The following is a 23796-nucleotide window of genomic DNA, read 5'->3' as shown; positions in this document are numbered from 1 at the left end:
ACACTCTATGTTGTCCAGTGTGTTTACTGGGCCTGTATTTTGGGCCAAACTGAGGTTTGCCAGGGGTCAGGCCCCTCAGCTGGCGGCCTCTGCACAGCAGCTGCAAAAAGCTCCCCTCCTCTGTTCTCCACAGGGCGTCTGGAGAGAGGCAGCTTCTGTAACCACGCACGGGTATTGTGCAGCCTGTCTTTCAGGTTTGCCAGGCAATGTCCTTGACCTCTAAATGCTCCATACCCAGAGTGTCTTGGGCCTCTCAAAAATGCAGGTTCCTTTAATTCCCTTATTCCTCCACTACGCTCGCGGAGGGACCGATCTAGCTGGTGCTTCTGCCTGGCTATGGCAGCAGCTGTGCCACTGGGGATTTCTTACTTATTTTATTATATTCAGCTTCCTGAGTCCCCCGTCTGCTTTGACTTCCTCTGTTCCGCCATTTTGAAAAACATCCTCAAGTTGTTCTTGTCGGGTAATTTGTTCACACTAATGAAAAGCTAACGAATACACTTCTTATTGAATTATCGATGTTCCCTTTAATTCCATCAGTTTTCCATGTATCTTGAGGCTCCATTGTTAATTGTATATTTGTTTGTAACTGGAATGTCTTCCTGAAGGACTGGTCTTCTCATCATCATAATATGTACTTTCTTTTACATCTAGTAACAATTTTTTTTCTTGATGTATATCTTGCCTAATATTCCTATCTACACTTCAGCTCTCTTACAATTTGCATGATATATCTTTTTTATCTGTTTACTTTAAGGATATGTATCTCTGACTCTAAAGTGGATCTACTATAAACATTACATAGATCATTTAAAAAAAAATCTATCCTGCCAACCACTGCATTTGATTAAAATATTTAATCCATTTACATTTATTATAAGGTCCTTGCTTAGCATCTGGATGACCATGGTAAGTGACAGCTGCCATTTTAAGGAAAAAGTTTCTCTTTTCTGCCCAAGGGGTGTTTCTAAGAAATGCTCATACCACCCAACCCTTAACCGCCAGCATTAGGACCCACCCAGCACTGATTCCTGAGCCTGCCTCATAAAAGTCCTGGAACCCAAGCCTGTTTTGCCTCTCTCCATTATAGAGAGATGGCCTTTATTTGTCAGCTCTGGCAAATGAACTGTCGTGTGTATCTCTGCCTGGTCTCCGTCTTTCATTTCTCGCTTACCCATCTCTCGTTCCTCAATTTCCCTTCAATAATTAATAAAGTAGGATTCAAGTCTGCCAATATGCTACTTGTTTTCTATATGTTTTATGTCTTTTTTTGTTTCTCTAGTCTTCCATTACTGTTTTCTATTGTGAATAGATATTTAATTCCCTTGTTGTTTTTTTTTGTTGTTGTTGTTGTTCTTTTTTTTTTACTACATTTGGGAAGTTTTACTTTTATTTTTTTTAGTCTGAGGACTTCAACATCTAAACTTGAAACAATCTAGAATGGGTTAATACCAACTTAGTTTCAATAGTATACAAAAGCTCGGCTACTCCCAGGAGCCGTGATACATGCTTGTAATCCTGGCAATGCAGGGGGCTAAGGCAGGAGGTTCACAAGTTCAAGGCCAGCACTGTCAATTTAGCAAGACTCTGTCTCAAAATAAAAATTAAAAAGGGTGAAGATTTAACTCAGTGGTAGAGTGCCACTGGGTTCAATCTCTAGTACAAAAAAAAAAAAAATAAAAGTCACTATATAGCCCCCTTTTATGTAGTTACTATCATACAAATTACATTTTTATACAGTATAAGCCTACCAACAGTTTTGTAATTATTAACTTACGTAGTCTTCCTCTAAATCAGATAGGAGGGAAAAAGAGTTCAAGCAAAAAATACATTTACACTGACTTTTAATTTTCCTTATGCAGTTGCCTTTACAGGTGTCCTTTATTTCTTCATGAGAATTCAAGTTACTGTCTAGTGTTCTTTCACTTCAGCCTCAGAGACTCAGATGTTTCTTGTAGGATAGGCTTGCTGGCAACAAACCCCTCAATTTTTGTGTATCTGGAAATGTCTTGATTTCTCCTTCATTTGGTTAAAATGCTGTTTTTGCTGTTCTTACAGAAATTCAGTTGTTCTTCTGGAATACATTCTTTAGATTGCTGCAAACCTTTGGTTTCTTTTGAGTTCTGAAAAAGTTTGATTTTGATCATTTTTTGCCAGTGTTCTCATTGTTTCTTTGAAGGAGACTTTTTAAGAGGGCCTAATTCTACCACTCTAGAAACACTCTCCATAACTGATTTTTTTTCATATCAACCTTTACTTTGGCAAATTTACAAATTAAAATTGCCTCTATTTTGTCTGGATTGTTGAAGCATTCATAAGCTATTTGGAAATATAAATTTCCCTTCTCAACTGTCTTTCTGATTTCAGTATCACGTTATGTTAAAGTCATAAAGTGAGTTAGATGTTCTCTTTTCCGGATCTCAGGGAGAGTTTGTCTAAGATTGGAATAATTTGTTCCTTCCAAGAACGGATGGTACTCTCTTGGTAGCATTACCTATCAGAATGTACCTATAAAACCACCCGGGGATTGTGTTTTCCTTATGAGGATATTTTAAGTCATCTAATTCAATTACAGAAATGCCAAGTCTACTCATCCCTTCTCTTACCTTTTCTTTTTCTTTTCTTCCAGTGTTGGGGATAAAACTCAGGGCCTTATGCTGAATTACATGCCCTTATGCTGCTGAATTACAAGCCCTTCTTGTTGCATTTTGAGCCTTTGTAGGGTACTCCTTGTAACTTCTTCCATTTTGACTAAGTTTTCAAATTTTCTGGCATAGCATTTTTACTCTCTGGGTCTGTGGTAAATCCCTCTTTATCACAGGTACATGTGCCCTCTTCCCATCTTCCCTTAGTCCCAGGGTTTATCTCCTTTATTAGTTTTCTTCAAAGAATACTGTTTTATCAATTGTTTTTACTTGTAACTTTCCTCTTATTTCACAGATTTGTACTTTTTTATCATCATTTTATTATTACATTTTCTGAATTTATTCTGTTATTTTTCAGACATAAGGTGGACACTTGGGCAATTATTTTCTTTTCTAATACAAGCTCCTAAGACCACAAGTTTCCCACTGTCATTTCTACTGCATACCATACTATACAGTTATATATAGTATTTTTATTATTGTCCAGTTCCAAGTGTTTACATTTTTTTTCCACTGTGATTTATTTTCTCTTTTTTAACCCCCTTTTGTATTGGGGGTTGAGCCCAGGTACACTGAGCTACCTCCAAAGCCCCTTCTAATTTTTATTTTTAGGTAGGGTTTCACTAAGTTTCTCAGGTTGGCCTCAAATTGTGATTCTCCTGCCTCAGCCTCCCAAATCACTGGGATGTAATTTCTTCTTTGACCTACAGTTATTCAGAGGCTTTTAAGTTTTCAAAGAAACTCTTTTGTTTAGGCTTCCTCCCCACCTCATCCCCACCTACTGAAGACTGAATCCAGGTCCTAACACATACTAGGAAAGCGCTCTACCACTGAGCTACATCCCCAGGCCTTTTTATTTTTGAGGCAGGGTCTTGTCAAATTTTGAAGGCTGGCTCTGAACTTGCAATCCACCTGCCTCAGCCTCCTCAGTAGCTAGGATTACAGGTCAGTAGCCAGGATTATAGGAATGTGCCACCATGCCCCACTTTTATTTCATTTTACTGACTTAAAATTAACAATACTGGGGCTGGGCTTGTGGCTCAGTGGTAGAGCGCTTGCCTAGCAAGGGAGAGGTCCTGGGTTTGGTCCCCAACACCACATAAAAATAAATAAGTAAAGATATTGTGTCCAACTACAACTAAAAAATAAATGTAAAAAAAGTTAACAATACTATCATAGGATGACATATGATTTTTTAAAATATTTCATGTGTTCTCTAAAAGAATGTACCTTTCCAGATGCTGGGTTTGACTTATTTGTTGAATTGGCTTTAAGTTGTTTTATTTAAATCTCCTAAATCTTCATTAGTTTTCTTTTTTCTACTTCATCTATCATAATAGAAGGGAAGTATATAAAATCTCCCAGTGATGACGTGTTTATCCTTTCTTTAATGTGGGTTTGTGGAAGGGTAATTTTTATGAGCTTAGGTGATGAATCTTAATCATTAAGAAACCTGACCTGCAGCCTAGCTGGGTGTGATGGTGCACACAGGAGGCTGAAGCAGGAGGGTTGCAAGTTTGAAGCCAACCTCAGCAAATTAGGCAGGCACAAAGCAACTTAGCAAGACCCTGTCTGAAAATAAAAAACAAAATGGGCTGGGGATATGGCTCAGTGGTAATGCATCCTTGTGCTCAATGCCAAAATTATTAAAAAATAATTTTAAAATTTTTTTGACACTTTTGTTTTTGAATTGACAAAAAATGTATATCCTAATATGCATATTGAGGAATGACTAAATCAAGCTAATCAGCATGCACTACTCATACAACTTGATTTTTGGTTACAAAATTTATAATCCACTCAATAATGTTCAAATATATATTAACTATAGTTATCATATTGTACAAAAGATCTCTCAAACATTTTCCTCCTAACTGAAATTATGTATCCTTTGACCAACATTCCACCCACTCCTGCCTCCCATCCCCAGCTCTTGGCAACCAGCATTCTACTGTTTAATGAGTTAGACTTTTTTAGATTTTACATATAAGTGAAATCATGCAGTGTCTTTTTTTTTTTTTTTTTTTTTGGTACCGGGGATTAAACTCAGAGGCACTTAACCACTGAGCCATATCCCTAGCCTTTTTTTTTTTTTAATTTACAAACAGGTTCTAAATTAAAGTGAGGCTGGCTTTGAACTCACAATCCTCCTGCCTCAGCCTCCTGAGCACCTGGGACCGTGCACCACCACACCCAGCAGTTTATCTCCCTTTGCTTGGCTTATTTCACTTATTATAATGTCTTCCAATTTTGTTCATGTCACAAATGACAGGATTTCCTTCTTTTAACAGTCTAATAGTATTCTACTGTATATGCAGACGACTAGACCCTGTTCCTTAATTTTCTATTTTGTGCTGGATACTTACAAGCTCACGTCCTTCTTTCTATGTTTTGAGAATGTCAAACATGTCCTTTTGGGTTTCTGAACTTAACAAAATTCCTGGACCCTTTTGTTGACCCAGATACCACTTCAAATCAAATGTTCACATATCAGCGAGACTTCTCTGGACCATGCTAGATTAAATAGCAACCTCTTGCTTTCATTTACCCTACTCTATATAAATCTATCTTGCTTTACCTGTATCACAGCTATCTAAGGCTTAGTGTTTTCTATGAAGTAAGCTTTGATCACTTTACTTGATTAATTTAATGCTCTCAACAACTCTGTGAAGTCAATGCTATTACTATTCCCAAGTAAGAGTTAGGTGAACTGAGGAACAGAAATGTTAAGTAACTTGCTCAAGGACATGGCAGAGCTGGGGTACAAACCTAATCAGAATGGCTTCCAATCTGTGCTCTAGGCCACACTGCCTCTCATTATCGTCAGTTTCTCCCCAACTCACACCAAAAATAAAGTGCATGAAACAATGATTTTTTTTTTTTTTTTTTTTTACAATGCAATGTCCCTAGCCCTTTGGTATTTAATCAAGATCAACAAGGACCTTATGAATGAATAAAGGGAAAAGGTGATTTAGGCAGAAGGGAAAATGGATGCTGGGCAGACCTTAAATTCACATGTCACACACCCTCATAAGTTAATATTCTGCACACGGATGCCATCTACGTCAGTGTCTTCATTACGTGCACATGATGACGCAATCACATATTTCAGGCTCAAATCACTGGCCAAACCAGAAACCTGGGAGCTCTCATTAGCTCTTGTGCCCTACATCTGCGCAGTCTGAATAGCTCCTGAATCGGTCATCCTCGACCCTCTCACACCCACTACACCTTGATTACCATCTCCCATGGGCTAATGCAACAACTTCCTAATTAGTTTCCTACCTTCCACTTTTCCTCCACCCTATTTCATTTTTCACACTGCAGCCCAAGTGATCTTCTGAAAGTAAACCTGGTCATTTTGCTCTTGTTCATAAACCTGTTTTGTGGATCCAGATATACCACCCTCAGAACCACCTCTTAATGAGGTGGTTCCAAGCCTACTGTATTCCAAACCTCGTGTAATCCCACCCTTGCTTACCTCTCCAACTTCATCTCTCCTGATTTCTGTCCTACACCATGATCCAGCCATACCAACACTAGAAGTTCTAGGGGACATGCTCTCTCATCTTCTGCCTTTGGTGCATTTCTGTGCCTTTTGCCTCAAGCTCCCATCACTTGATTGCTTGCTGTCTTCAAATCTCATTGTCACTCAGCTGGCAAGGGCAAGCTAGGTGTCTCTACTGTGTGCACCCACAGGACCCTAGTCTTTCGCCTCTCATTTCCCTTTTGCCTCTCTCCCACTACATCGTACATGGCCCTATGAGTACAGACTGTATCCATTGTGTTTAATGATATGCTCCCATTGTCTAGAAATTTCTAGCAGATAGGAGGTGATTTGTAAAATTAAATGAAGCCCATTTTATAAATGAAGAGGTACCCCAAGTTGTTAAGTGCTAGAGTCCATATCCAAACCCAAATCCATCTGGTTCCAAAACACATGCACTTTAATGTACAGAGCCTTTTTTTTTTTTCCAAAGGGGGGGGGGATAAAAACTCTTAGAGATTGCTGGGTTAATTTGTTTGTTTGTTTGTTTGTTTGTTTTGTGATACTGGGGATTGAACTCAGAGCCTAGTGCATTATAGGCAAGCACTCTACCACTGAACCATATCTATAGCCCTTGCATTGATGGTTTCAATGGTAATCCTACTTACATATTAAGTACAGCACCACTAAACAAAATTACTAAAAAATGAACATTAATGTATAAGATGAGCAAGAGTTTGTTATAACCAGATTAATGCTATCAAAACAAACATGTTGGGGCTGGGGTTGTGGCTCAGTGGTAGAGCACTCGCCTAGTATGGATGAGGCACTGGGTTCAATCCTCCGCACCACATAAAAATAAATAAATAAAATAAAGGTATAAAAATAAATAAAATAAGGGTATAAAAATAAAGGTATTATGTCTGCCTATGACTAAAAAACAACAACAACAAATATGTCTGGATTACTACATAGGTTTTTTTCTATTTAAGCTAATATGGGACTATCTCAGTAGTAGAGCACTTGCCCAGGATTCATGAGGCTCTGGATTCCATCCCAAGTACTACAAAAAAAAAAAAAAAAAAGAAAAGAAAAAGGAAGGAAGGAAGAACTAATGTAAAACTTTTTGTTTTAGTAATGGGGATTGAACTCAGGGCCTCGCATGTGATAGGCAGGTACTCTACCACTGAGCTCAATCCCCAGGTTACCCTTGAATTTGTGATCCTCTTGCTTCAGCTTCCTAAAGAGCTGTGCTTACAGGCACATGCCACCATGCCCAGCTTTATAAAACATTTTTACAATGTTTGAAATACGGTATAAAATCATCCGGAATTCACTTGTGTAAACTTGTGTTTTAAATATTAAGCATGCTTTCATAGTCACCACTAACCTACATAATTAAATTCAGACCATTTGGTACCAGAATCGATTTTGATCAAATACACAGTACTTTTTTTTTATTTCTTAAAATAATGGTCATCCACAATATACAGGAAATGCTTTATTTTAGATTGTTGATAAGAAACAAGTACAAAAAATATGAAAATTTTTCCTCTGGAGCTCGTCTTCTCCAACGTCTACACATGTACACAGGTATTTAAGAAGTGTTAACTTATTTTGTAATCTGCCGTGGCCCCACAGATAGAAGAAGAACCTGGGCAAACTCTTTAGAATGCTGTTCCTCCAGAAGAATCTGAGACCTCTTCTAACCTGAAGAGGTTCCAGCCTGCCCCACACTCTGCCAGGAACGCCTGACCAGAGAAACAGGACCGAACTATGACCAGGGCCAGTGAATTCCGCTGGCACAGCCCTGTTTGCAGGATGCCAGACACCACCAAATGACTTCAGGTTCTCTAAAATGATTTGGGATCAATGGCTCAGCTTGGAGCAGCTCATTGCCATTAACATTCAGAACTTCCCTAGTAGCTGCTGTAGCCCAGAAATTCATAAGAACCAAATCTGAACAAGAGGCAACCACTGTCCTAGGGTTACAAATGCATCTCCTTCAGAGATTTCCCCCCAACTATTATGATTATTCATCAGAATAGGTAAGAATATGCCATGAAATTATTAGAAATTCATTCTCCTTCCCATTCATTGATGAAGCAAACAAAGATAAGTTAAAGTCCTTGAGGGAATACAGACCATATCTTCCATTTCCCCTGCAAGAGATATGACTGGTATAAGAACCATTTGTTCTTCCCAACACCACTGTGCCCCAGTCTCCCAAAACATATCATCTTTGGTAAAAGTCTCTGCTGACACTAGTTGGTTCTGATATAGGAACTTAGTCCCTGGCTTGGTTTCTGTGTCCCATCACATAATATTCATTGCTTAGGGTCTTTTAAAAGTTACCAAATTAGTTTTCTTTCACAACTATAGTTTTTATAAGATTCACTTTTGGTGTGGAGCAGTAAGAAAAATATCAAGCAAAATATTAGGTGAGCCCAGCCCACTGACGGGCAGAGGGAGGTGCAGGAAGATAGGCCAGGCCAGGGCTGGGCTCTGCCACTGCTGGAGGGCATGAATGTTCTACCTCGTCTCCAGCGCCAAGCCACCAGCTGCACAGCAAATCTCTGAATAATGAAGAAAACTTCAAAGTGTTTGGAAATGATTATAAAGTTGTTGTGACAGTACTCGGAGAGATTGATCCTGTTACAGGAATGGTTATGAATTTATCTGACCTCATAAAGTACACAAAGCCCCTTGATCATAAGAATCTGGATCTGGATGTGCCAAACTTTGCAAATGTTATAAGCATGACAGAAAATGCGGTTATATCAGATATCTGGGAAAACCTCCAGAAATTTCTTCTTGTGAGCATTCTTTTTTTGTTGTTTTTTAGTTATAGGTAGATGCAATATCTTTATTTTATTTTTATGTGGTGCTGAGGATCGAACCCAGTGCCTCATGCATGCTAGGCGAGTGCTCTTACCTCTGAGCCACAACCCCAGCCCTTGTGAGCATTCTTTATGGATTGAAAGTATATGAAATTAGAATCACACAGCCTTTGGGACAGGAGTGCCCTGTGTTTCTCCTTTGCTAGTAAAGCAATAAACCTTCTTTTTCCTTTTTCTCAAAAAAAAAGTATATGAAATTGACAAATAATATTATAGTCTATGTGGGAGAATAAACTCTTAGGAATTAGCACTACAGAAAGACTATTTTCTTTCAAAGTTTGAAAAAGTGCTTTATCCCCTGGAAATGTTAAGAAATCATTACCTAAGTGTTATATATCCACATTGTGTTTTGGAGCCCCTGCTTCATTGAAATAATTGTAAGAGCTGGCCGTGGCCAGCTTAGTATGTGCAAGGCCCTAGGTTTGGATTTAATCCCTTGCACCAAAAATACAAAAACAAAACAACTTAATTTTAAAAACAAATTTGTAGGGCATCCTGAATATCACCTGAGAGTCTTTTATCTAAAGATTAAAAATCAAGCCAGGCATGGTGGTGCATGCTTGTAATCCCAGCAGCTCAGGAGGCTGAGGCAGGAGGATCCTGAGTTCAAAGCCAGCCTCAGCAACAGTGAGACTCTAATCAACTCAGGGAGACTGTGTCTCTGAATAAAATACAAACAAAACAAAGGGCTGGGGATGTGGCTCAGTGGTTGAGTGCCCCTGAGTTCAATCCCCAGTACAAAAAAAAAAAAAAAAAAGATTAAAAAAAATCACTTCATTTTTAAGAAAAGAAAGAAAGAAAGAAAGAAACCCTGAAAAATAAAAAGTCCTTTTATCCCATTTTGCCTCTTAACATGACATCTGATTTATTTTGAAGAGAACTAGGTAAGCTGGGCATGGTGGTGCGTGCCTGTAGTCTCAGCTCCTCGGGAGGGTGAGGCAGGATATCCTAAATACGAGGGCAGCCTCCAACTTAGACTCTGTTCCCAAAAAACATAACAGAACTAGGTGCGTGAAAACATTGTCTCAAAAGTTTGCAGTCTTCAACTGTTTTGTCCCCAACAGAACTTTAGAAAATATGTGCTCTCTTACACATTGATGACTCAAATTTGTTAAGTTTAATAATAGCAAATATGCAATTTCTGGAATACTGCAATTGTGTTATTGTGAAAAGCAAGCTCCGCCCTGCCCCGAATTACTCCGTGATGTATAGAACACCAGTTTTCAGGTTGTGCTGCAACCTGAGTTACTCCATTTTTGTAAAGCAATAATTTGACATGAGCGCCTTTGTTTTGAATCTAAGCCCTGAAGTTGAATGACTTTACACCTTGTTTGTACCAGTACACAACCACCGGCTGCCTGATCAATAAGGCACAAACCGATAAATAAATTAATCTGCCAATAAGAATGACCACCTGTGGACTTACTGAATTAATCAGAAGCACATGGCTATACATAGGCATATCAAACTCATAAAAAAAAAAAAAAAAAGGCCCAGGACAGGCACAGTGGTGCACACCTGTAATCCTAGCAACTCAGGAGGCTGAGCAGGAGGACTATAAATTTGAAGCCAGCCTCAGCAACTTATTGAAGCCCTAAGCAACTTAATGAGATCCTGACTCAGAAATTAAAAGGACTAGGAATATGGCTGAGTAATTAAGCACATAAGCACACCTGAGTTCAATCCCCAGAACCCCCAGGAAAGAAAGAAAGAAAGAAAGAAAGAAAGGCCCATGAGCTGATTGAAAACACCAAACCATTGAATGAAGCAACTCCCTTACTCAAGGCCCATAAGAGTTAGAACCCCAGGACTGGACACAGCAGCACCCTAACCCTATCACCTGGTCACTCATCACAAGCCTTGCCCAGGAAAATCACCACATCAACCAACCTATAATTTCCTGTTTCCACTGGGCTGCTGCAGAGTGTGGCTTCTCCCGTCTGTGATGGCCACGCACAGCCCATTCCAAGCTGACACTCTGAAAATGAAACTGCCATCTATCCATCCACCCATCCACCCAGACCTTGGTGGAGAAAAAGTTCCTGCAATTTGATGGCTCCGTGTCCTGAACAAGTTCTTCTGTGGGTGTGTAATCTTACCTGACCACCTGCAGTGACTCTGCCTTGGTCTCAGCTCTGCTCTGGGCCATGCTCTCAGTTCAGCCTCTGAAACCCCTGGGGCTGCCTTAACCCTTTCTTAGCCTTTCTGTAACCTATATATACGACTGGGTGGCTTGGGTCTCACAGATATTAGAAATTAAGAGTGGAATAAAAGGACCTGTAATCACCTGGCTTATGACTCCTAGGTGACCCACAAGAACTCAGTGAACTGCCACTGACGAAAGAGGGACAGCCTGTGAATTTACTGTTATTCCATAAATTCTGACATTTTAGAAGACACAAACAGGTTTGGTCTGTGTTAACAATATAACTCACAGCAGTTATATGTTCTTTAAATACATCTTTGTCAAAACCATGGCGACTGGTTCATTCAGTTCATGGACAATGACCACTGATTGTCCTGTCATTTGATCAGAAAAGGTCTGACCTCATTTGAATTCAAAGCAGTGGGTTGATAAACCCTCCTGTTAAAACCACCAATCTTTCCAAATTCTAAGATTGATGTAAGACAGAAGTTTATTGCCTTGTGAAATTGTCTTGTGAAATAAAGTCCTGCCACTTCAATAATTTTCTCTGGAGCTATCCATTCTTGATCCCTCCCCCTTTTAATTTTTTTTTTTAATTTAATACCCTGGAAAAGTACACCAGAGTAAGAATCTGGATGATTGAGGAAGCTTTTCTTTTGCAAGGAGGGAGAAGAGGACTTTTGTAACTTTTGAGTTGGGAAAGAGATCCTAAGGGACCGATTCTCATCTCAGGGAGATCATTTTATTCTATTTCACTTTATTTGAGGGGGGGGTGAGGTGCTGCTGGAGATGGAACCCTGGGACTCACACATGCTAAGCACAAACTCTACCACGTAGCTACACCCCTAGATCCTCAGAGAGTTCATTATAAATCACCATATATATAAAACTGAGGATCTACAGTATAATTCTCTAAACTTGTACTTCCATTTGAAATTGAAGGTTACTTGCCCTGAGGCATTTCTAAAATTTCCACTTGAATTATAAAAACCATAATCTCAGTTCAAGGGAAACAATTCAGATTCTAAAATTAAGTAGAAATGCTCCAAGGCAGGTCTTTTACAAGTTTCCTTCTGAATTAAAAAATAATAATTAAGATTACTTCATTCTAGAATATTTACACTTAAATTTCCTCTAATCAAAGTAGAACTGTTTACTATATTAAGGTTCACTTGGAAAGGCTAATACAATGTACTGGATTATAATCAAATTTGGAGCTTAGTTGCCAGGTATGATTTGTCAGTTTGTTATTAAAAAGTCACACTTTTTGGCCACTAAAAACCGTCTCCAGTCTTAACAGGTAACATTTTATTGTATTAAAACCTTATTCTAGGGCTGGGGTTGTGGCTCAGTGGTACAGCGCTTGCCTAGCATGCATGAGGCACCAGGTTCCAATCCTCAGCACCACATAAAGTAAAATAAAGACATTGTGTCCATTTGTAACTAAAAAATATTTTTTAAAAAAACCTTATTCTACAATGCCAAAATTATATTTAAAACAGCTAGTTCTTAAAATAGTTAAAAAAAAAAAGAAAAAGAAAGTGAATGAAATGAAACCATCTAAAAGAAAAATTATGGGACATGAACCCAACAGAATCCTCCTGGCATATTTTCCTTGTCACCTGCAATTTTTTTTTATGCTGGTACGAGTTTTTAAATGTAATCTCTTTTTGAAAAAGGACACAAGATTCTGAAGAAAAATTGAAAAAAGAGGAGTTCAAGACTATTAAAAGACTTTGACACAATAGAGAGTTTTGTTTGGCAGAATTTCAAATTATATACTAGAATATAATCTGCAACCATCATTATCTGTAGCAATCCAGAGTATATTCTCCAAATCAAAACCATATATATTCTTTTAACCTATTAATCTATGATTGACATGGTCCTAGGGTTTGGAGCACAAATATACTGGTTCATTTAAAATAACAAACAAGTATTGTATTAGGGTTCTGGTCATCTTCATATTCATAAACAGGTACCAATACTGGGCACAGTGGTACACACCTGTAATCCCAGCAACTCAGGAGGTTAAAGCAGGAGGCTCAAAAGTTAGAGGCCAGTCTAGGGAATTTAGTGAGACTCCATATTAATAAAATAAAAGGGGTTGGAGGTGTAGCTCAGTGATACTGTTTATTTAGCATATGTGAGGCCCTACATGTAATCTCTAGCAACACACATACACACAATGCCACCACTAGTTTCCACCTCCTCACATTCAGGTCTCTTGAGGCCTATTGGAAAATAATAGTCCTATAAAGAGGAACCCAACAGAGAATGCTGTTTTTTCCCTTTACTAGGGGGTACACAAATTTAACTACTCAAGAATAATATTTAACACTATTGTTTTATAGCTAAGTTTCTTTTTTTTTTTGAATTTTAATATTTTATTTCTTAGTTTTCGGCAGACACACCATCTTTGTTTGTATGTGGTGCTGAGGATCTAACCCAGGCCGCACGCATGCCAGACGGGCGAGCTACCGCTTGAGCCACATCCCCAGCCCTACCTAAGTTTCTTAATAGTGTTATATTTTATAAGTTTTTTTTTTCTTCCTTGCAGTGCTGGGGATCAAATGCAGGGCCATGCATGCCAGGCAGATGCTCTACCACTGAGCCACCTCCCCAGCCCTATAAAAAATGTTTATGAAAAATATCTTACAGGTTTTGATGATTAAGACAACATACTATAATTTTATTTCAAAGCTTTATTCATCATTCTGAAAGTTTGAGACTCTTAAATTTGTCTCTCCTAGTACTTTCCTGTACATAGTTGTCTGAACATCATTACTACTGCTCACCTGAGCTCCAACCTCAAAGAAGGAAAAAAAATTATTTTGTTTCTGTAGAATACCCACGGCAATCCACAAAAAAACTAACATACTGAGTATTGTTTGTCCAGAATAAGGACTACATACACTAAGTGCAGCTAAATGGTTATTTGCAAATCTGTTTTGAAGGGTATTTTCCACACTAAGAAGCATTAAAAAGGAAGTTTTCTTACCTTAAAATGCATTATAGGTGAAATTTAAGTGTATGAATGCTGCCAACATAAAACCTAGAGTATATGGTCAATAAGATAATAAACAACACCTGTACTGCTTGTAATCCCAGTGGCTGGGGAGGCTGAGGTAGGAGGATCACCAGTTCCAGGCCAGGCTGAAGAACTAAGGGAGACCCTGTCTCAAAATAAAAAGGGCTGGGGATATAGCTCAGTGATTGAGCAACCCAGTGCCCTAAAATAAATAAATAAATAAATAGATAAATAAATAAATAAAAATCACTGTACTTCATTATAAAGTACACTTATAGTAAAATTTCAACAATCTATTTCATTTTCAAAAAAAAAAAATTAGTAAATCGTTAATATACTCCCCTATTCTCTATTGAATTTTCTCAATGACAATCTACAAACGACCCGACTAACCGAACTCTGCCGGTACAATCATAAGAGAGGAAGGTCAACACGAGTAATTTCTGATTTGCAGAGCAGATATTCTAAATCTGAGGTTCATCAATCTCTAATTTAGGTCAATAGCCACCACAAAGGCCTGCACTGAAAGTGAGATTACAAACAAAGTTCGGAGCTACTTTGGGAAATGTGACTGATGCGCCCCACAATGTCAGAGTGCTTCACAGATGATCACCATTACCCCAAAAGTTGCAGAAGTACATTCACTGTTCACTGAAACCGTGTGTTATGGGACTACAAAGATTGTTTACTACCTTTTGGGAATTTACAATCTGTTAAGGAAGGGAAAGCACACAAAAATAATACAAGGTTCACCACACACACACACACACACACACACACACACACGCACGCACACTCTGAAGGGATGGGTGGGTCAGATTTGAGGATAAAAGGGAATTTCTTTCTACCGGTAGCACAGAGTTACAAGGAATCCTGAACAGGGAAGAATTCCATTTGTCAGGGAAAAATAAAGGCAGGGGAACAAATAGTGCTCACAGATGGGAGGGTGACGGGTTGCATGCTTCGGAGTCCAAAACGATCCCCAGCCCGTCACCAGGGCGCAAAAACGACCTGCCCGGGAGAGCCTGGAAGGCGGGAGGGAGGCTGTCAACCCTATTTGTTCTTACAGCCCATTCATTATTCTTCCAGATCCAAAGCATGTCTAGTGGGGACGAGGCCGCTACCCTCGGTCACCGTGGCCACATTCCTCTCCCAAGCCAACGGCCAGACACCTGATTGCACTTCGTCCACCATGGCCACCGCCGCGCTTCGGGGCCACGCGGCTGCCCACGGCCACGAAGCCCTCGTCCAGCCGCCTCTCTCCGGGGGAGACAAAGGTCTCTGCTCCCTCGAGGGTCCACGTGACCCCACCGGGCAGCGAGGGCGCTGCGAACTGCGACCCAACTAACCGTTCTGCGCACGGATCGCGGAGCCGGAGCGGGACGCGGCGGACGGTGCGCTCTGGGTCCCGCGCGGCAGGCGCTGGGGCTCCCGGCTCGGTTCCTCCCGCGGCGCCGCTGCCTCCGAGCCCGCGGCCCGAGCATGCGCACAAGCGCGGCCCGCTGTCCGGCCCTGGGACACGCGAAACCTGCCAGGTGGTCCTCTGCGACGACTCCTCCCGCCTCGAATCACCCGGCCACCTCCGCGCGTCCGGGACTCCAGCCCCGGCCTCCAGCCCCGGCCTCCAGGCTGGGTTGCTAACCAAGAAAAGGGAGAAGGCTCCTGGGGGCCCGACCTGAGCGTGGGGGGCGATGGGGACGGGAAGAGAGGACTGGGCAGCGTTTGAATGGACGCGCCGCAGCTCGGACCCGGGAAGACGCCCGGGCTGTGGACCGCGTGCGCCTGGCTCCCTGCGGGCCTGGCACTGGAGTGCGGTGACCTCGGGGAAGTCAGCCTCCCTGGGCCTGTTTCCTCTCTCTAATGGCAACAGAGAACCGACTTCCTAGGCTCGTAGGAAGTTTGGGTGAGAGAATTTAGGAATCTCCCTGACCACGTTGCCCGGGCTGTGGCATTTGGTGAACGGTGGGTGTTACAAGTAGGTTAAGAGAGCGGTCAGAGGGTGGGGAGACTGGCCGATGGGGTCATCATCATCATAATGGTCATCATCATCCATCGGAAACAGAGTCGTGAGCATGCAAAGAGGCCGCGTGTTCATGGACACCGAATATCTGGGACAGAATAGAATTACTGCTAACGACGTTGGGAGGCGGCAGATGAAATGCCAGGCACATCACCTGAATCATTTGAGAATCTTCACAACCCCATGAAGTAGATGCTGCAGCAAAATTTTTTATAAATAAGGGATCTGAACTCAAAGAGGTCAAGTAACTTTCCAGCAATCAGGGAGCTAGGAAGTGGCCAACATTTTGAGTCAGACTCCTGAGCTTACTTTATCACAGGAGCCATTATAGATTCTTGATCAATCCCAAACCAAACTGTGTCTGTTGAAATGATGGAGTTAAGTAATCATGGACTGTCTCTGAGACTTTTGAGAAATACCAAATAAGTATGAACCAAGGGCTCTGCCTTGACAAAGCTTAAGTTGGTTGAGGAGACTGAGTCAGGCTAAGTCAACCAGCATATGTTGAGCACTTGCTACATACCAGGACCCTGCCCTTCCCCTCACATCTCGGACCCTCCCACTTTTCCTCTTCACCCCCACTTAATTTTCACAATTTCACAACAGCCTTATAAAGTAGGCCTTACTGTTTGTTTTAACCTGAGATTGAAGAGGAGTAGGGATTCAGGAGTCAGGTCTTAAAAAGGTCCCATATACTTTCTGTCTCTTTTATACAACAAAAGGTTTTTAGTAACAGCTCAACATGTTAATAGAAGACAGTGTGGAATTTGTAGCCAAATACTGCAAACATAAAATTGCATTTTATGTTTGAAAAATGCAGGAAAGAGGAAGAGGCTTGAGGTAATTTGGGTGGCCAGGACTGAACAGCAGAGGTTCAGGATCCTTAGGGTGGCATCAGCATTCAGGGTTGATGGTAGAGAACTAGGAAGATTGGGGACCTGACTAGAAGTCAATCTATGAAGTCCTGCAGTGTGTGATGACAGTAGAAAGAGTAAAAGTAATTCTTGGGAAACTTCTTAAGGAAAGCTTAAAAAGCAGGTTTAGAATATGGATTCAGCAGCCAGACTGCCCTGTTTCCAAAAGGGAAAGGCACATTCCACAGAGTTGTTAAGGAAATAAAATTAGTACTTGTAAACAATGTGAATCTGGCACATTTCAAGTGCTAAATAAGCATTTGTTAAAAAAATAATTTGCAGAAAATTAAGAAAACAATTATTTTAGCATCCAAAAGATTAAAGTATCTAGGAGGATATATTTAAGGAAGTTGCAAAAAGTTTAGGCAACTAGCCAGCCTAAACTGAATAGTTTAGGAACATTCCCCCCAAAATAGTTTTTTAGACAATGGCTGCCAGTTCAAGACTTCAGGCCAGCTAAATTCAGATTGGGGAGTTCCCATGATCATGCTCAATAATTTGCTAGGCTCAATAATTTGCTAGGATGTCTCAACTCATTGAAAGCTATTATACTTGAGTACATGTTTACTACAGAGAAAGGATAAGTTAAAATTAGCCAAGAGCAATATAGGATAAAACTCAGGAGGGGTTCAAATGCAAAGCCTCTGATCATTCTCTCCTTATGCTGTCCTAGACGGCTCTACCTCCTCCAGGCTATGATGTGTGACAGTGCTCAACCAGGAAAGATCACTCAAACTCTGGTGTCTAGGGGTTTTATTGACACTTCATTACCTCAGCATAGATCATTGCCGGTGTGGTTGAATTCAATCTCCAACCCCCCTTATCTCTCTGAAAATAAAAAAAAAATAAAAATAAAATAAAATAAAAATAAATAAAATAAAATAAAAATAAAAATAAAAATAAAAGTGGCTCATTGCCCCATCTTCTGATCAAACATAGTTAATCTTTCTGGCATTGCCAGCCCCTCCCCCAAGTCATTTCATTATATTAATTATCAAAGTTCCCCCGTGATTAATCTCCATAGCATAAGCTAATAAATGTGGTTTGAGGAGCCTACCACGAATTATAGACACTCAGATGGGAAGTTGGAAGAGTTTAGAGGTCACCTCCTGGGAACTGGGATAAAAGTCAGATCTTCTTTAAGTGAGGCCAGTTCCGTAACAAACAAAGATGAAAGACATTCCCTGAAAACTGTAAAATTAAATAATACCAAAATAAATGAAAAGATACTCATGGATTTAAAAATTCAATGCAATTCCTATTAAAACTGTAATGATTTTTGTTTTTGCAAAAATGAAAAAAACTCAGTGGCTTGGGAGGCTGAGACAGGAGAAGCGCAAGTTCAAAAGCAGCCTCAGCAACTTAGTGAGACCCTGTCTCAAAATAAAAAATAAAAAGAGCTGGGATTGTGGCTCTTTGTGGCTCTGGAAAGAAAAGGAAAAAGAGAGAGAGAGAGAGAGAGAGAGAAGAAAGAAAGAAAAAAACAGTCTTCAAAATCATATCCAAATAGTCAAAATAGTATTGGAAAAAAGAAAAAAGTTGGGAGCACACACTTCTCATTATCAAAATTTACTATAAAACTACAATGATCAGGGGCTGGGGTTGTGGCTCAGCGGTAGAGCGCTCACCTAGCATGTGCGAGGCCCTGGGTTTGATCCTCAGCACCAAATAAAAATAAATAAAGGTTTTATGTCCAACTACAACTAAAAAATAAATATTAAAAAAAAAAACCCTACAGGGCTGTGGTTGTAACCCAGTGGTAGAGCACTCATCTGGCCCTGGGTTCGATCCTCAGCACCACATAAAAATAAATAAATAAAATAAAGGTATTATGTGCATCTACTTCTAAAAACTAAATGTTTAAAAAAGAAAAAAACTACAATGATGAAAACAGTGTGATTCTGCTGGCATAATGACAGACAAAGATTAATGGACTAGAATTGGGAGTCAAAGAATAAGTCTATCCATATTTGGCCAATTGATTTTTAAAAAGCATACCAAAGCCATTTTATGGGAAAAGAAAATGCTCTTCAACAGATGATGGTTGGATAAGTGGATATCCATTGCAAACAAATGAAGCTGTGCCTCTGGATCTTGGATCATAAACAAAAAAATCTCAAAATGGATCAGAAACAAAAGGCCCAATGACAAAACTCTCAGATGAGAACAGAGTTAAATCTTTTAAGACCTCAGAATTGATAATGAATTCTTAAATAACAAAAAAATAAATAAACAACAAAGGAAAAAGACAAATTGGACTTCAACAAGGTTAAAAGTTCTTGGGCCTCAAAGATACAGTCATCACTGTGAAAAAGCAAACTACAGAATGAAAGAAGCTACTTACAAATCATGTATCTGATAAGGATCTAATATCCAGAATATATAAATAATTCTTAAAACTCAACAACAAAAAAGAACCCAGCTAAAAATGGGCAAAGGACTTGAATAGACATTTCTCCAAAGAACATGTACAAGTGGCCAAAAGCACATGTTCAGAGTCATTAGTCATTAGAGAAACACAAATCAAAGCCACAATGAGATGCCACTTTGTATCTACTAGTGTGACTATAAAAAATTTTTTAAGTTGTAGAAGGACACAATACCTTTATTTTATTTATTTATTTTTATGTGGTGCAGAAGATTGAACCCAGTGTCTCACATGTGCTAGGCAAATGCTCTACCGCTGAGCTACAACCCTAGCCCTAAAAAACAATGTGAGAATGTGGAGAAATCTGGAACATCATATACTGCTGTTGGGAATATAAAATTATGCTGCTGCTAGGCAAGGGGTAGCGCACACCTGTAACCCCAGCAGCTTGAGAGGCTGTGGCGGGATGATTGGGAGTTCAAAGCCAGCCTCAGCAACTCGGTGAGGCCCTAAGCAACTCGGTGAGACCCTGTCCCTAAAATACAAAAAAGGGCTGTGGATGTGGCTCAATGGTTCAATCCTTGGTACAAAAAAAAAAAATGCAGCCACCATGGAAAATAGTTTGGCTGTTCCGTAAAAAGTTAATAAAAGCGGTGAACTTGTTCAGCTTAACAAAAGAGGTAAAAGACCTCTACAATGAAAACTACAGAACACTAAAGAAAGAAATTGAAGAAGACCTTAGAAGATGGAAAGCTCTGTATAACCGATGTGATTCTGCAATCTGTATACAGGGTAAAAATGGGAGTTCATAACCCACTTGAATCAAATGTATGAAATATGATATGTCAAGAGCTTTGTAATGTTTTGAACAACCAATAAAAAAAAGAAATTAAAAAAAATAGAAAAAAAAAGAAGATGGAAAGCTCTCCCATGTTCTTGGATAGGCAAAATTAATATTGTCAAAATGACCATACTACCCAAAGCACTATACAGATTCAGTGTGATTCCAATTAAAATCCCATCATCATTTCTTAAAGAAATAGAAAAGCCATTATGAAATTCATTTGGAAAAACAAGAGACCCAGAATAGCCAAAGCAATCCTTAGCAAGAAGAGTGAAGCAGGTGGCATCACAATACCAGATTTATACTACAAACCTATAGTAACAAAAGAACTATATGACTGAGGAATTCCACTAGCTATATGCCCCCCCCAAAAAAAACAGGTATTCACAGGTATTCAAGAAAATATTTATAGAGAAATGTTCATAGCAAGTTCACAACAACCAAAGTTGGAAACAATTCAAATGTCTGGCCATAGGTGTGTGGATAAATAAATGTGGGATATCCATATAATGGAATATTATTCAGCCATAAAAAGGAAGTATTGATAAGTGCCACAACATGGATGAACCTTGAAAATATATTAAGTGAAAGCAGCCAGACACAAAAGATTCCAAGTTGTATGATTTCATTTCAAGAAATACCCAGAGACAGAAAGCAGATTAGTGGTTGCCAAGAGCCAAGGATAAAGAGAAAGGAAGTGACTGCTTCATGGGTAGGGAGTTTTGTTTGGGGATGATGAAAATGACTTGGGACTTGATATAGATTGTTGTACAACATTGTGGATATACTAAATACCACTGAAACAAACACTTTAAAATGGCTAATTTTATGTTACATTAATTTACCTCAATAAAAAACAAATAAATGTGGAATATAAGTTTTTCATGAATCTAATGCTGCTCCTGAGAGGGGCCTTAGCAATTTATTTATGGAATTGATACCTAATTTTGCAGTTGTAACTTTATATATATTTGGGACTAGATATTGAGCCCAGGGGTGGTCTATCACTGAGCTGCACCTCCATCTCTTTTTATTTTTTATTTTGAGGCAAGGTCTTGCTAAAGTTGCCCAGGCTAGCCTCAAACTTGTGATTCTGCTGCCTCAGATTCTTAAGTAGCTGGGATTACACATGTGTACCAGCATTGCCTGGCTTGGTTTATATTTTTTTCTTAAAGTTTTATCTATTATGATAGAACATCCCCTGCCCCACCACCGCCAAAGATGTCCATGTCCTAATCCTCAGAACCTGTGACTATATCATGTTACATGACAAAGGGGAATGGAGGTGGCCAATTAGCTGACTTAAAATAGATTATCTTGGGTTGTGTGAATAGAAAACATGTAGAAAAGAGTCCCTAAAGTGGGAGAAGGATGGAGCACAAAGGAAACATTATTTGTGAGAAGTTTGCTTTAGAGGATATTACAAAGGAATGATATTACTTTCAATTACATGCATCAGTAACGACTAATAGCTACAAAAATGGATTCATGCTGAAGCTTGGCAAGTCTTTATCAAGGAAATAAGCAAGAACTGGAGTTTCTTCTTCTTTGGCCCCTAACTGGCTATGTGCCCTTGAGCAAATCACTTCCCCTATCTGTTTCATTTTCTTCATCTGTAAAAGAGGGTGTTGGATTGGATGGCCACTAGGACCCCTCCTACCTCTGATGTCACATAGAAAGGGTTCTGTTATGGGCTGGGGATGTGGCTCAAACGGTAGCGCGCTCGCCTGGCATGTGTGTGGCCTGGGTTCGATCCTCAGCACCACATACAAACAAAGATGTTGTGTCCGCCGAAAACTAAAAATAAATATTAAAAAAAAAATTTAAAAAAAAAGAAAGGGTTCTGTTAACAGGGCTGGAAGAAAATTTGTTAAAGTACTCCCTCTTGCTTTCTTTCTATTGTGTTGGCCTTTTTCCATAAAGAATATGAAATTCTTCATTAGTAAGCTTCACAACATGAATGCAGAGCTTTCCTGTACATTTGCTGAAAATCAAGGTTTACCTTTGAAAGTAGAGAATAGAATTTGCTTAGGATTCTAACTGAAACAAGTCACTCTCCCATAAAAATGAGTTGGAATCATGGAAGATTTTGAAAATCTGGGACTCTGTACAAGAAAAAAAGAAGTAACGTACTGGAATTTTTTAAAAAGATTTTTATGCCGGGAGTGGTGGCGCATGCCTGTTAATCCTACTTGCTAGGGAGGCTGGGGCAGGAGGATCGTGAGTTCAAAGCCAGCCTCAGCAACTTAGAGAGGCCCTAAGCAACTCAGTGAGACCCTGTCTCTAAATAAAATACAAAATAGGGCTGGGGGTGTGGCTCAGTGGTCAAGTGCCCCTGAGTTCAATTCCTAGAACCCCCCCCAAAAAAAAATTCATCCAGTGTGCAACAGCTTTGTACTTACTTGGATTTCTCCATCTCTTTACCTTTTTTAAGATTTTGCATTTCTTACAGTATTTAGAGTAGTTCTGTTCAAATGAACATTTGTTATCTACCTTTTCTGTCTTTAAAGACCATTTGTTATGATAAAATAATTTCAGACACACCATGCACAAATCCATTTAATATTTTCTTTGACTCACTAATTTAAAAAAATGGGAGAGGGTAGCAGAGTGGGAGTTCAGAAGGATGCAGTAGGAAAAGGACTTGATCTCTGTTGCTGGCTTTGAAGATGGAGGAGGGGCCCACAAGCCAAAGAATGTGTGCTCTCTGCAAACTAGAAAAGGCAAAGAGCAGGTTCTCTTCAAGAGCTACTTTCTTTTAATTGGAGTCAGCATTAATTCTGCAGGTCTGCTTTATATCATCTCTGTCCTGTAGGTGATGGCTTATTGTCTCAAATTAACTCAGGTTGTTTTGTTAAAAGTGGTATTTCTGCAAAACACTAACAGGCAACGGTTATAAAATTTTACAAGGAAAATGCAAAATGAATACTAATGTTATCTTTTCATATTTATTTAGCCTCTACAAAGACCTATATATTTATCAACTCAATTACATATAAATTTTACTTTTTAAAAACTTTTATAAACTAAATACCTTTACCTTGCCAGTAAACCTAGATAAGCTTTCATTTTGTAATCTTTTACATAACACTTAGAAAATAAAATAATTTACTTAAGTTTTGTATTAAATCCCCTGTTTTCCTTGAGATTACAGTAATCTTACAACAACAAAAAAAAATCTATCTTTTGATCACAATATAAATAAGCTTAATTCTAGCCTACTTTGGAGCCATCCTAACATGGAAAGGTATGAGAGGCAGAGCCTTAACTTAGGTGAGGTTGGCCTCTTGACAAATCTTAAAGTGTTTTATTTCTGAATTTGATCTTTGTCCCTTTTAAAAATACCATTCTACGAAGCTCTCATGTGTTATTTCCTGAGTCTCTGAATATCAGTTAATCTAATACATTACATCTGAAACATAATCATTCACAGAGAGATTA

Source organism: Marmota monax, unplaced genomic scaffold (genome assembly GCF_021218885.2).
Source record: "Marmota monax isolate L192 unplaced genomic scaffold, Marmota_monax_Labrador192_F-V1.1 WCK01_AAM20220418_F8-fsc00087, whole genome shotgun sequence".
Classification (NCBI taxonomy): Eukaryota; Metazoa; Chordata; class Mammalia; order Rodentia; family Sciuridae; genus Marmota; species Marmota monax.
This window is presented reverse-complemented; position numbering follows the sequence as displayed.